Raw genomic sequence first — 15,884 nt, forward strand, 5'->3', positions numbered from 1 at the left:
ATCCTTCCTCCTCCTTTTGTTCTACTCAGGCTCTGGATACATTGAATGATGCCCACTCACATTGGGGAGGGCAATCTACTTGACTAAGTCCACTGATTCAAATGCTAATATCATTCAGAATTGCCTTCAGAGACACATCAAAAATAAAGTGTAATCTGAGTACCCTGTGGCCCAGTCAAGTTTACACATAGAATTAACCTTTAAAATAACCCACAGAATGGGATAAAATATTTGCGACTCATATGTCTGATAAGGGACTTGTATCCAAAATATATAAAGAATTGTTGCAACTTAATAAAAAGACAAGTAGCCCAATTTTAAAATGGGCAGTCTTAACAGACATTTTGCCAATGAAGATATACAAATGGCCAATAGCACATGAAAGAAAAAATACTCATTAGGAAAATGCAAATCACCTCACACATACTAGGATGTCTATAATCCAAAAGACAAATGATAGCAAGTGTTGAGAAGCATGTGGAGGAATTGGAAACTTCATATACTGCTGTTGGGAGAGTAAAATGGTAGAGCCATTGTGAAAAACAGTCTGGAAGTGTTTCAAAAAGTTAAACATAGCATTTACATAAAGACATGTATCTGCTCAAAAACTTACACGCGGATATTCATAGTAGCATTATTCATAATGGCCAAAAAGCAGAAGCATTTCAAAGTCCATCAGTTAATGAATGGATAAACAAAATACAGTTGATTCTTATCAGGGACTGTTATTTGGCAATGAAAGGGATAAATTACTGATACAACATTGAAGAACCTAGAAAACAGCTCAGTGAAAGCAGTCACAACAGATCACATGTTATATGATTGCATTTCTAGGAAATGTCCAGAGGCAAATCCATAGAGACAGAAAGTAAATTAGTGATTGTCTAGGGTTGGGAGTAGGAGGAAAGGAGAATGACTGCTAATGGGTATGGGATACCCAACAGCATACTTCTTGGGGTGAAGAATATGTCCTAAAATCAGATGGTGGTGATGGTTGTACAACTTTGAATTGGACACAGTAAAGGGATACATTTTATGATCTGTGATTTATATCACAATAAATCTACTTTTGAAAGAAAAAAATACAGAGGCATTTAAAAAATAGATCAGAGGGGCACCTGGGTGGCTCAGTCGGTTGAGGGCTCGATTTCGAATCAGGTCATGATATTGCCATTCATGACTTCAAGTCCCACATGGGACTTACTGCTGTCAGCCTGTCAGTGCAGAACCTACTTCAGATCCTTTGTCCCCTTTTCTCTGCCCCTCCCATGCTTGCACTCTCTCAAAAATAAATAAATATTAAAATAACAATAATAAATAGACCAGTGAGTTGCTACCAAAGTAACACATATACCATGCCCAGAATTGAAGTAAAACCAGGAATCGTTGGACATAGCTTTGCCCCTGACAGTGTTTGTTGAACTCTGGAGAACTTGACCCTGCATTGTGACAACTTCACAGGGTGTGGGAGATAGGATATACAGACTAAAGCATGTTGAAGGTGAAAATTCTATTATAACACCCCTTATCAAAAGTTGGTAGACTAAAAGAATATCATCACAGAGGAAGAGTGAAAATGAAATAAATCCTGTTATGTTACAAAGGGGAAACATATAGCCAAACATATATATGAAAACATATAGCCAAAAATCAGCATTCATATGAGTTTGGATTTATATTCATAAAAATTTGTGTATTCAACAACAACAAAACCTGAGTCAAGAATTTCATTTGAAGTGCTCCCCCTATTAGGGTGCACCCTCAGGAAACAAGAAAAATGCAGTTGATCTTCGGAGGCTTCACAAAATGCCCACAAACTTTCAGAGATAATCAGCATCAGATCCATTATCAGAAATTACAACACATATGTAAACAAAGCACCATGAGGGAGAACCGGCATAAGCAACAGGTACCAGCAGAAGACTCATAAAACTTCAGATACGGGAAATAAGAGACGTATATAAAATACCTACCTTTAATATATATTTTTAAAAAATAAATAGAAGTTTAGAAATATCACTGTGAGATAAGTATTGTCCCTAGAGAATGGAGACTAAACATTCTTAAGCATACATAGAATATTCATGAGAAGTGATAACATTGTATGCCGAAAAATAGCCTCGTTACATTTCAAAAGATCAGTATTGTACTGACCGCATTCCCTACCTCTAATTAGTAAGTTAGAAATGACTTTTAAAATTTTGTGGGTGGCTAAGTCTGTTAAGCGTCAGACTCTTGATTTCAGTTCAGGTCATGATCTCACAGTTCATGGGTTCAAGCCCTGCAGTGGGCACTGTACTGACAGCGTGGAGCTTGCTTGAGATTCTCTCTCTCTCTCTCTCGGCCCCTCCCTGGGCTCTCTTTTTCTCTCAAAAATAAAATTAAAAAAAATTAAAGATAATTTGGAAAACTCCATGAAAATCAAATGGAAATTAAAAAATTAAAAATGCAAAAATGGAAATTAAAAAAAAAACTCATCTATACAACTCATGGGACAATGAAAAACTGTAAAAAAATATAGAAAATGCTTATAACTAAACAATAATAGAATATGTATACTACTTAAGGAGTTCTGAGAGAAAAGTTTATTTCCTTAATTGCTTTTCATTGGGAAAAAAGTCTCAGAATGAATTTTTAAAATCCAACTTGAGGAGGACTTGGTGGAAGATGGCGGCGTAGGAGGACGCTGGGCTCACCGCGCGTCCTGCTGATCACTTAGATTCCACCTACACCTGCCTAAATAACCCAGAAAACCGCCAGAGGATTAGCAGAACGGAGTCTCCGGACCCAAGCGCAGACGAGAGGCCCACGGAAGAGGGTAGGAAGGGCGCGAGGCGGTGCGAGCTCCACGGACTGGTGGGAGGGAGCCGGGCGGAGGGGCAGCTTGCTGGCCAAGCAGAGCCCCCGAGTCTGGCTGGCAAAAGTGGAGGGGCCGGTCGGAGTGTGTTCCGACAGCAAGCGCGACTTAGCATCTGGGAGGTCATAAGTTAACAGCTCTGCTCTGAAAGCGGGAAGGCTGGAGGACAAAGGGAGGGAGAGTTGCTGAGCCCCCGGACGACAGAGCTCAGCTTGGTGGGGAACAAAGGCGCTCACCAGCGCCATTTCCCTCACCCATCCCCCAGCCAAAATCCCAAAGGGAACCAGTTCCTGCCAGGGAACTTGCTCGCTCCATGCAAACACTCAACTCTGTGCTTCTGCGGAGCCAAACCTCCAGCAGTGGATCTGACTCCCTCCCGCTGCCACAGGGCCCCTCCTGAAGTGGATCACCTAAGGAGAAGGGAGCTAAGCCTGCCCCTCCTGCCCTCCTGCACCTTGCTTACCCACCCCAGCTAATACGCCAGATCCCCAGCACCACAAGCCTGGCAGTGTGCAAGTAGCCCAGACGGCCACGCCACCCCACAGTGAATCTCGCCCCTAGGAGAGGGGAAGAGAAGGCACACACCAGTCTGACTGTGGCCCCAGCAGTGGGCTGGGGACAGACATCAGGTCTGACTGCGGCCCCGCCCACCAACTCCAGTTATACACCACAGCACAGGGGAATGCCCTGCAGGTCCTCACCACTCCAGGGACTATCCAAAATGACCAAACGGAAGAATTCCCCTCAGAAGAATCTCCAGGAAATAACAACAGCCAATGAACTGATCAAAAAGGATTTAAATAATATAACAGAAAGTGAATTTAGAATAATAGTCATAAAATTAATCGCTGGGCTTGAAAACAGTATAGAGGACAGCAGAGAATCTCTTGCTACAGAGATCAAGGGACTCAGGAACAATCACGAGGAGCTGAAAAACGCTTTAAACGAAATGCAAAACAAAATGGAAACCACGACAGCTCGGATTGAAGAGGCAGAGGAGAGAATAGGTGAACTAGAAGATAAAGTTATGGAAAAAGAGGAAGCTGAGAAAAAGAGAGATAAAAAAATCCAAGAGTATGAGGGGAAAATTAGAGAACTAAGTGATACACTAAAAAGAAATAATATATGCATAATTGGTATCCCAGAAGAGGAAGAGAGAGGGAAAGGTGCTGAAGGGGTACTTGAAGAAATAATAGCGGAGAACTTCCCTGAACTGGGGAAGGAAAAAGGCATTGAAATCCAAGAGGCACAGAGAACTCCCTTCAGACGTAACTTGAATCGATCTTCTGCACAACATATCATACTGAAACTGGCAAAATACAAAGGTAAAGAGAAAATTCTGAAAGCAGCAAGGGATAAACGTGCCCTCGCATATAAAGGGAGACCTATAAGACTCGTGACTGATCTCTCTTTTGAAACTTGGCAGGCCAGAAAGAATTGGCACGATATCTTCAGTGTGCTAAACAGAAAAAAATATGCAGCCGAGAATCCTTTATCCAGCAAGTCTGTCATTTAGAATAGAAGGAGAGATAAAGGTCTTCCCAAACAAACAAAAGCTGAAGGAATTTGTCACCACTAAACCAGCCCTACAAGAGATCCTAAGGGGGACGCTGTGAGACAAAGTACCAGAGACATCACTACAAGCATAAAACATACAGACATCACAATGACTCTAAACCCATATCTTTCTATAATAACACTGAATGTAAATGGATTAAAGGCGCCAACCAAAAGACATAGGGTATCAGAATGGATAAAAAAACAAGACCCATCTATTTGCTGTCTACAAGAGACTCATTTTAGACCTGAGGACACCTTCAGATTGAGAGTGAGGGGATGGAGAACTATTTATCATGCTACTGGAAGCCAAAAGAAAGCTGGAGTAGCCATACTTATATCAGACAAACTAGACTTTAAATTAAAGGCTGTAACAAGAGATGAAGAAGGGCATTATATAACAATTACAGGGTCTATCCATCAGGAAGAGCTAACAATTATAAATATCTATGCGCCGAATACCGGAGCCTCCAAATATATAAAACAATTACTCATAAACATAAGCAACCTTATTGATAAGAATGTGGTAATTGCAGGGGACTTTAACACTCCACTTACAGAAATGGATAGATCATCTAGACACACGGTCATTAAAGAAACAAGGGCCCTGAATGATACATTGAATCAGGTGGACTTGACAGATATATTTAGAACTCTGCATCCCAAAGCAACAGAATATACTTTCTTCTCCAGTGCACATGGAACATTCTCCAAGATAGATCATATACTGGGTCACAAAACAGCCCTTCATAAGTTCACAAGAATTGAAATTATACCATGCATACTTTCAGACCACAATGCTATGAAGCTTGAAATCAATCACAGGAAAAAGTCTGGAAAACCTCCAAAAGCATGGAGGTTAAAGAACACCCTACTAAAGAATGAGTGGGTCAACCAGGCAATTAGAGAAGAAATTAAAAAATATATGGAAACAAACAAAAATGAAAATACAACAATCCAAACACTTTGGGACACAGCGAAGGCAGTCCTGAGAGGAAAATACATTGCAATCCAGGCCTATCTCAAGAAACAAGAGAAATCCCAAATACAAAATCTAACAGCACACCTAAAGGAAATAGAAGCAGAACAGCAAAGACACCCTAAACCCAGCAGAAGAAGAGAAATAATAAAGATCAGAGCAGAAATAAACAATATAGAATCTAAAAAAACTGTAGAGCAGATCAACGAAACCAAGAGTTGGTTTTTTGAAAAAATAAACAAAATTGACAAACCTCTAGCCAGGCTTCTCAAAAAGAAAAGGGAGATGACCCAAATAGATACAATCATGAATGAAAATGGGATTATTACAACCAATCCCTCAGAGATACAAACAATTATCAGGGAATACTATGAAAAATTATATGCCAACAAATTGGACAACCTGGAAGAAATGGACAAATTCCTAAACACCCACACGCTTCCAAAACTCAATCAGGAAGAAATAGAAAGCTTGAACAGACCCATAACCAGCGAAGAAACTGAATTGGTTATCAAAAATCTCCCAACAAATAAGAGTCTAGTACCAGATGGCTTCCCAGGGGAGTTCTACCAGACGTTTAAAGCAGAGATAATACCTATCCTTCTCAAGCTATTCCAAGAAATAGAAAGGGAAGGAAAACTTCCAGACTCATTCTATGAAGCCAGTATTACTTTGATTCCTAAACCAGACAGAGACCCAGTAAAAAAAGAGAACTACCGGCCAATATCCCTGATGAATATGGATGCAAAAATTCTCAATAAGATACTAGCAAATCGAATTCAACGGCATATAAAAAGAATTATTCACCATGATCAAGTGGGATTCATTCCTGGGATGCAGGGCTGGTTCAACATTCGCAAATCAATCAACGTGATACATCACATTAACAAAAAAAAAGAGAAGAACCATATGATCCTGTCAATCGATGCAGAAAAGGCCTTTGACAAAATCCAGCACCTTTTCTTAATAAAAACCCTTGAGAAAGTCGGGATAGAAGGAACATACTTAAAGATCATAAAAGCCATTTATGAAAAGCCCACAGCTAACATCATCCTCAACGGGGAAAAACTGAGAGCTTTTTCCCTGAGATCAGGAACACGACAGGGATGCCCACTCTCACCGCTGTTGTTTAACATAGTGCTGGAAGTTCTAGCATCAGCAATCAGACAACAAAAGGAAATCAAAGGCATCAAAATTGGCAAAGATGAAGTCAAGCTTTCGCTCTTTGCAGATGACATGATATTATACATGGAAAATCCAATAGACTCCACCAAAAGTCTGCTAGAATTGATACATGAATTCAGCAAAGTCGCAGGATACAAAATCAATGTACAGAAATCAGTTGCATTCTTATACACTAACAATGAAGCAATAGAAAGACAAATAAAGAAACTGATCCCATTCACAATTGCACCAAGAAGCATAAAATACCTAGGAATAAATCTAACCAAAGATGTAACAGATCTGTATGCTGAAAACTATGGAAAGCTTATGAAGGTAATTGAAGAAGATATAAAGAAATGGAAAGACATTCCCTGCTCATGGATTGGAAAAATAAATGTTGTCAAAATGTCAATACTACCCAAAGCTATCTACACATTCAATGCAATCCCAATCAAAATTGCACCAGCATTCTTCTCGAAACTAGAACAAGCCATCCTAAAATTCATATGGAACCACAAAAGGCCCCGAATAGCCAAAGGAATTTTGAAGAAGAAGACCAAAGCAGGAGGCATCACAATCCCAGACTTTAGCCTCTACTACAAAGCTGTCATCATCAAGACAGCATGGTATTGGCACAAAAACAGACACATAGACCAATGGAATAGAATAGAAACCCCAGAACTAGACCCACAAATGTATGGCCAACTCATCTTTGACAAAGCAGGAAAGAACATCCAATGGAAAAAAGACAGTCTCTTTAACAAATGGTGCTGGGAGAACTGGACAGCAACATGCAGAAGGTTGAAACTAGACCACTTTCTCACACCATTCACAAAAATAAACTCAAAATGGATAAAGGACCTGAATGTGAGACAGGAAACCATCAAAACCGTAGAGGAGAAAGCAGGAAAAGACCTATCTGACCTCAGCCGTAGCAATCTCTTACTTGACACATCCCCAAAGGCAAGGGAATTAAAAGCAAAAATGAACTACTGGGACCTTATGAAGATAAAAAGCTTCTGCACAGCAAAGGAAACAACCAACAAAACTAAAAGGCAACCAACAGAATGGGAAAAGATATTTGCAAATGACATATCAGACAAAATCCAAAATCTATAAAGAGCTCACCAAACTCCACACCCGAAAAACAAATAACCCAGTGAAGAAATGGGCGGAAAACATGAATAGACACTTCTCTAAAGAAGACATCCAGATGGCCAAGAGGCACATGAAAAGATGCTCAACGTCACTCCTTATCAGGGAAATACAAATCAAAACCACACTCAGATATCACCTCACACCAGTCAGAGTGGCCAAAATGAACAAATCAGGAGATTATAGATGCTGGAGAGGATGTGGAGAAACGGGAACCCTCTTGCACTGTTGGTGGGAATGCAAATTGGTGCAGCCGCTCTGGAAAGCAGTGTGGAGGTTCCTCAGAAAATTAAAAATAGACCTACCCTATGACCCAGCAATAGCACTGCTGGGAATCTACCCAAGGGATACAGGAGTACTGATGCATAGGGGCACTTGTACCCCAATGTTTATAGCAGCACTTTCAACAATAGCCAAATTATGGAAAGAGCCTAAATGTCCATCAACTGATGAATGGATAAAGAAATTGTGGTTTATATACACAATGGAATACTACGTGGCAATGAGAAAGAATGAAATATGGCCTTTTGTAGCAACGTGGATGGAACTGGAGAGTGTGATGCTAAGTGAAATAAACCATACAGAGAAAGACAGATACCATATGGTTTCACTCTTATGTGGATCCTGAGAAACTTAACAGAAACCCATGGGGGAGGGGAAGGAAAAAAAAAAAAAGAGGTTAGAGTGGAAGAGAGCCAAAGCATAAGAGACTGTTAAAAACTGAGAACAAACTGAGGGTTGATGGGGGTGGGAGGGAGGGGAGGGTGGGTAATGGGTATTGAGGAGGGCATCTTTTGGGATGAGCACTGGGTGTTGTATGGAAACCAATTTGACAATAAATTTCATATATTGAAAAAAAAATAAAATCCAACTTGAGTTAAAAAAAGAATGCAGGATAATCTAAAGAAAGTGGGGGTAAATAATAAAAATAGAAAAAAGTAAAAATAATAACAGAAACAAACATACAATTGAGAGAAATTAACAAAGCCAAAAGTTGGTTCTTTAAATTAACAACTACTGGAGAGACTGACCAAAGGAAAAAATAGTATTAGGAATTAGAAAGAAACACAATTATTAAATCTGTAAGGATTAAACAGATGATAGGATACTGTGAATAAATTTATGGCAATAAATTTGAAAATTTAGTGGTTATTACCACAAAACACAGCTCACCAAAACTGACTTAAGAAAAAAGAGAATTTGGGTGACCTGATAATGTTAACAAGATACTTGTTCAACATCTTGGTATAAGGAAAACAGCAGGACAAAGCAGCCTAGCTACTAAATAGTCAAAGAATAGTGATGTCTAGTCTTATGTGCATTTTTCCATAAAATTGAGAAAAAAGTAATACTTTCCAACTTATTTTTTAAAGCTGGCAGAACCCCTTGATATCTAAACAAGACATAGATGGATGCCACATGATAGAAAATTACAGACTAACCACACTCATGAACATAGTTTTAAACCAGATTTTAGCTGACACAATCCAGTAGTATATAAAAAACACAGTACATTATGACCAAGTTGGGTTTCTCCCAGAAGTACAAATTTGGTTTAATATTTAAAAATTGATAGGAATAAGACAAAGACGCCCACTATCATCACTTCTACTCAGTCTATTTAGTGCAGTAAAACAAGAAAAAGAAATAAAATTCACAAAAATTGCATGGGAAGAACCAAAACAAATATTATTTGAATAATCACAGATTGATATGGCTATCCATTTAGAAAACTCCCAAAGAATCCAACAAGTTTTCTTGATACTAAATCAATACATAAAAGCAATTTTTATACACCACCATTAAAAAGTGTAACTTGAAAAACATGTCATTGATAACATCAAAAGCAATTTAGAGGGCGCCTGGGTGGCGCAGTCGGTTAAGCGTCCGACTTCAGCCAGGTCAGGATCTCGCGGTCCGTGAGTTTGAGCCCCGCGTCAGGCTCTGGGCTGATGGCTCAGAGCCTGGAGCCTGTTTCCGATTCTGTGTCTCCCTCTCTCTCTGCCCCTCCCCCGTTCATGCTCTGTCTCTGTCCCAAAAATAAATAAACGTTGAAAAAAAAATTAAAAAAAAAAAAGCAATTTAGAAATCTAAGAGATATATATACAAATAATATATATATGAGAGAAATATCTATGTATATATATGAAGTTGTACATGAATAACATTGACAAATTCTATTTAAAAAAATTTTAAAGACCAAATAAATAGAAAATTATCCATATTCTTAGCCAGGAAAATTCTATATTATAATGTCTTCAATTTTATATAATGCTGAGGAATTTGCTAGGGTATCTCTTGCTGCTTCCACACCCAATGATATCAGCACATAGGCAATTGCAACAATCTAGTCTTGAAAAAAGTATGATTACCAAAGATTCAGTTCCCCCAAAGATGAAGGACAAGGTCATCCTACCAAGCAAGCATCCAAGAGCATTTCTAGCATACCAAGAGAAATCTACAATAGGTGGTTAAAGGACCTGGTGAGTAACACTTACAGCTTTAGGACCAACCACACAAGCAAGGTCTATTCCCTTTTTCAAGGACCTGTATCTTGAACCTCAAAAAATTAGTGACAGGATAAAGTAAACTTTAGTGGAGCTTGAGTGGATCCGAATGGTACAAGGGGTACATTGTCGCAGATCCAAAAAGGGTTCATTCCACCTACATTCACTTAACCTATCCTGGAGAGTTTCTGTACAGGATGAATGCTTCCTGCCTATCTCTGCCTAGGGGCATTCTCAGCTTACTCTGCCCATTGGTGGGACGTGGCAGGGCATTAATGTGCCAGGGATGACTAACCAATTGTTGTGCAGGGATGACTCCAACTCCGTTTGGAGGATAAATACTCTAGCTTCCTCCTCCCTTAGTGGATAAATCTGATGTGTGTTTTACACTGTCTTTCAGAGGTCCTGGCAAGAACAAGCCCACGTAGCAATAACCAGATCATTAACAGACACTTTTCTTCTTTCTGGGTCTTACTTCCTCACTCCTTCCCAGTGCTTCCCAGTATCACCTTCTAAATAAGCTATTTAAACCCAAATCTTTGTCTTAGGATCTACTTCAGGGGCAAGTAAACTAAAACAAAATGAAAATGTCAATCAACAATGGAATGGGTAAGTTGAGATATTGTCATAAAAGTGAATGCTACATTACAGTAGAAGGGAATATGCTAAACACATCTGCATGATGTTGAGAGGAAGAAGCAAGTCACAGAAAAAATATGGCTCTAGTCCACTTCCCTTAAAATGTCTTAAAAGGCAAAACTAAAAAATATTATTTAACAACATATATGGGACAGCAAAACTGTAAAGGAAAACAAGAGAATGATTATAAAAGTCAGCCTCTGGGGTATGGAACAAAAAGGTCTTTTAAGGTACTGGTAATAATCTATTTCTTAATCTGATTGTGTATACACTAGTGTTTGTTATATTATTATTCCTTAACAGATACATAGGTTTTTTATTTATGCTTTGTGTATCTGATGTGTTTCATAATAAACAGTTTTTAAATGCTATCAAATTAGTATGTGAAAGACAGAAGGGGAGTTGCAGTCCATCAACCAATCTTTCATTAAGTACAGGGATTTTGCACTCGGATTACTTTGAAAGTGTTTTAAGTTTTCATTCCATTTTAATGAAATCAGAACTTGAAATCACAGAAGATACATTATGTATGTGATTCATGTAAGAAAGACTTCAGAGACCTCCCATTAGCAAAACCATACTAAAAGGAAACGCCTTGGTACTAACATCAAAAGATTTATGAATGAAGGCACTTTATAAGCTATAAGTTAAAACATTTAAAATTCATGTTTTAAGTCAAAACATTTAATGTATGTATATTTGTACCCATGTGGTGTCTGTATACATATATATATATATAAATTTCTGTTTAATCCAATTTTATTTTCTTTCTTAAATTAACTGACCGACTCTCAGTTCTATTCACACCATGTAAGAGGATATCTACTCTATTAAACCTTAAGGAAATGAACTGAAGATTTTGATTTGCGTATGGCTTTGTTTAGGACCTAATGGGAGGTGAGAATAGAAGGCATAGAGGTTATGCATGCTTGAAAAATAAGCTTTTATTCCTAAGAAATTATAAAACTTAAATATTAAGAAAGATTATCTCCAATATGAGTGAATATAACATAAATAATCTTCAAAGTAGGTTTTACTCATTACTCATTCATTATACTAACTTGAAAGCAATATGTCACTTTTCAAAGCACTGAAGAAAAGCTAAATATATATAGACAGAGATAGACCTATAAATCTCATTTATATATGTGTGTCTCCATTTGTATAATTCTGCCTTTCAACACTCACTGGAAAAATAGGAGATTATTCTACATCTGGTCTTTTGGTTAAAGTTGGCAGTGAATTTTTTGTTAATCTTTGGAATGATCAGAAGGTTTGAAGGATGTCTTAATCCTGCTCTGAGTGTGTCAAAGTAGATGTCTTTGTTCATTTCACAAAACCAATAGGAGTGGCATTGCGAGGATTAGATTTTGACAATTCGATCCAGATGACTACTTTATTATGGAAAAATATTCTGCATCCCTATCTAATCCAGAAAGTATATTCATAGAGGAGCCACCATAGCTGCACTATAACACAGTTGCAAGTATTAAAATTAAAGGTTATAAGAGGAAACACAGCTGTTAAAGGGCAGTGACGGAGTGAATTCATTTCAGTGTTACATATCTATGATGATGTGGATTATTCAAGATTTTTTCCAAAACTCATTTCAAAGGCCCTCACTTTAGCATTTCAAAGGTAGCGGATAATATTTGAAAAAAAAAAGTTTCTCTTCTTTTAAATACAATAATAATAGAGTTTGAAAGCTAAATATGCAAAGGCTTATAAAATAATGTGTACTGGGGAGTTCTGAATGTCAATTGTGTGCACAGATGTCTCAGTTGGAGCATGAAATATTGGCATATTTCATGGTAGTTTCTCTTTCTTGAAGAACTTACTTGCACTTGTGCTGTGACATGGGCTTTCTTTATAACATAGAGGAAAACTGGTAATCTCAAAAAAAAAAAAAAAAGGTAAAAATCTGGATCTCCAAATTTAACTGATACTGGGTGTGAGTTAGTAAACAAATAAAACATTCCATATGAGTATCATTTGCTTTTATTTTAAAATACAAAACATATCAAGGCATATTTCACTTCAAGGAAGTATGTTCAAACGATGTTAAGTTTTAAAGTTAAAACATGTGGTGCTCCATTCCTGAGAGTCCAGATTTTAAAAAGAAAGCTCATTTAACTCTATATTCTCCCAAAGATATGATGCTTCTCTTTCCATTGCAATATAAACTCAGACACTTTATGAGTACTTGCTATTAGTCGGTAAGTGACCACAATTGGATTCAAAGATTGTAGAGACTGTTCGAGAGCTAGATTTTCCACTTCTGTGCATAATTCTTCCTCTTGAAACTGTGCTTCCCAAGATGTATTTCATGAACTTCTGTTTTGGGGCTTTGCAACACATAGGCAAACAGGTTTCCATTGTCAAAGTAGTCTGGAAAGTACTAGAATGCATTTTTAGAAGTAATGAGACACTGGTGTTTTGAAATTTTTCTGTAGCAGACAAAACCGTTTAACTTACTTTTAAAACTTGAATTTCCTCTCTCGACCTTTTTCACATAATCCCAACTGATATCGTACGGTATGGTTAGGCAAATGCTGTCCCATGTAATTTAACCTAAGAGTGCATTCTGGCTGGCCTTTAAAAGAGTAGTCATTTCCACAAGATGCAGACATTGATATATTTGTGTTTGTAATGAAAAAATACTTTGTATGTGATCATTAATAAAAGCCTGATATTTTACTGATTTCTCTTCAAGATCGACACTAGTCTTCCCAGAGATTATATGTGTTTGTTTGCTCTCCCTGACTACAGTGGTACAGAGACTAAAGAAGTTTGGAGAGTATTGTCTCATTCAATATAGGATATTTTTCAAATAATAATAATAATATCAATAAACTGAGGTTTTCAAATGCAAGAACCAGAATGAGGGAAACTTGAAGCTCTAACATGAAGCTTTATCCCCTAAAGAAGGACCCAATTTGTGTTCCTTTGAGGACTCCATGCTTTCCTAAACCCATCTCGGGATTTTTTGTATTTTAGGAATCTCGCAAAGGTTTCAGGGGAAGCTGTGAGCACATTCTAGTGTGTGACCCACGAGTAATTTTTTTCCAATGTTCATCTCTTCTGATAGGAGCCAAGCCAAATGTAGTTTGAGATGGGATTACTCAGGTGAAGTTTCTAGAATGGTAGTGGCTGCGTCTTTTGTTGAGTTACTCATATAAACAAGAAATCACTCTTTAATTATGTCATAAGTACAAGAACATCAGAGTACTCTAAGAACAAGGTACAGACATACAGTTTGCCCTGTGGCTATGCCCTTCCTGCCTTTCCTCACCTGGATAACTCAAAACATCCCAAGTTCCTTTTTTATCTTCAGGAGGCATCCCAGACCTATCCCTAATTATCCCCATTCAATGCTCCCAAAGGAACTTGTACTTTTTTCCGATCATGTCACCCGTTTTTATTTTAAAAATTATTATGAGAAATAGTCATGTAAAATAAGCTATTGCACTTACCGCAAAAATGCTATTGAGAGTGTTATTTTATAAATCACCTTATAAAATTTGAGTGAGATATTTCTTGTATAATTCAGTGCTATAAACAGCTTCTGTCTCTTCTGAAAAACTCATGATTCCTCCTTTCTGATAATGAGAATGTTATAACTGGTTATGCGTTTACTTTAGATATGGCTGCCAGGAGGCTTAGGGCCAAATCTAAGGTTTATTTAAGAGAAACTTTTAAGGTTCTTGTAAGGTTCTTTTTGTATAATTTTTTTGGTCCTTTTTTGCCATCTTGTTTGTTTAAATTTCATGTACCTTTGTTATATACCACCTCACAACCTTTGCAAAAAAAAAGTAGGGCTTTGATAAATATTTATTAAAAAAAATGCAGACAAAGAGGGCAGCTATGCAGTGGATTCCTTTATTCTGGAGAAAACATGGATTATCAAGTCAAAATCCTTTATTTGTTTCCCTTTTTAGCTTGGGTTCCTTGTTTCTGAAGTCTATTGCATCATTTTAGACCTGTTCGAATATTCCTGGCAAATCTGGTTTCAGTAAGGAATACATTTATTAAACCTGAAATTGTATTCTGAGAGTTTAACTAAATAGATTTGGCCTTGTACAACTCCTCCTGAAGGCACACTTCACGATTAACCTCCCTCCAACCTATTTGCGCTCATCTCTCTTTTTCCCCTCAATTTCACTTCTGCAAGTTTCCTCTGCATAAACCTTGCTGACCTGGGATCACATATATAAGTTCTCCATATTTTCAAACTATAGCCCTGAAATGCTGGGGTGTTGTGGGGGCACTTTTTGCTGGTGTTTCTTCTCTGTCATTAAATTGCTTCTAAGCAGGTCGCTGTTTTATTTTGGTTTTGGTTTTGAGATTTGCTATTACTCCGCTTCTTAATTAAAAAAAAAAAAGTCAGTATTTAATTTGCCTTAAGCCTTTCAGAGTCTATGAGTAACATTTAACAACACATTGTGGTGATAGAATCCAAGCTTTGGAATTTATACCCAGAGATCCGAAGATCTCTATTTGGGTAACACAAAGAATGTTGTTAGTTTTTTCCTCTTTGTTGTACCGCACAGATGTTATATCTTGAACTATAGGGGTATTATAAATCATGAATAATGTGAAAGCATTACAAAGAAATGAACATGTATTTTAGACTTAAACCTAGTGGTGGACAGATTGCCTGGAAGAAGAATACAAGCATATTCTGCCAAGAGAACATATTCTTCATAAAGTCATCACTCACCCAAAACACTGTTAAAAGTGAATAACAGTTTTTCTTGTGTTCTCACAAGCACTTACCAAATCAGATCAAGAATTTTCTTAGGGGAACCTATGAGACATATGCATTTATTTATTCATTCAAATATATATTTATTGAATGCCCACTTTGTACTAAGCACTCTTCTGTGCTTGGGACCTATCAGTAGGCAAAACCAACAAGGATTCCTAACTGAAGGCGACAGATAATAACAACAGAGTAAATAAGGAAAGGATATGGCAAGCAGAAGGTAATAAGTGGTAAGAAAAAAATTAGAAGAGGATAAGGGAG

The sequence above is a fragment of the Leopardus geoffroyi genome, chromosome D1 (assembly GCF_018350155.1).
Source record: "Leopardus geoffroyi isolate Oge1 chromosome D1, O.geoffroyi_Oge1_pat1.0, whole genome shotgun sequence".
Classification (NCBI taxonomy): Eukaryota; Metazoa; Chordata; class Mammalia; order Carnivora; family Felidae; genus Leopardus; species Leopardus geoffroyi.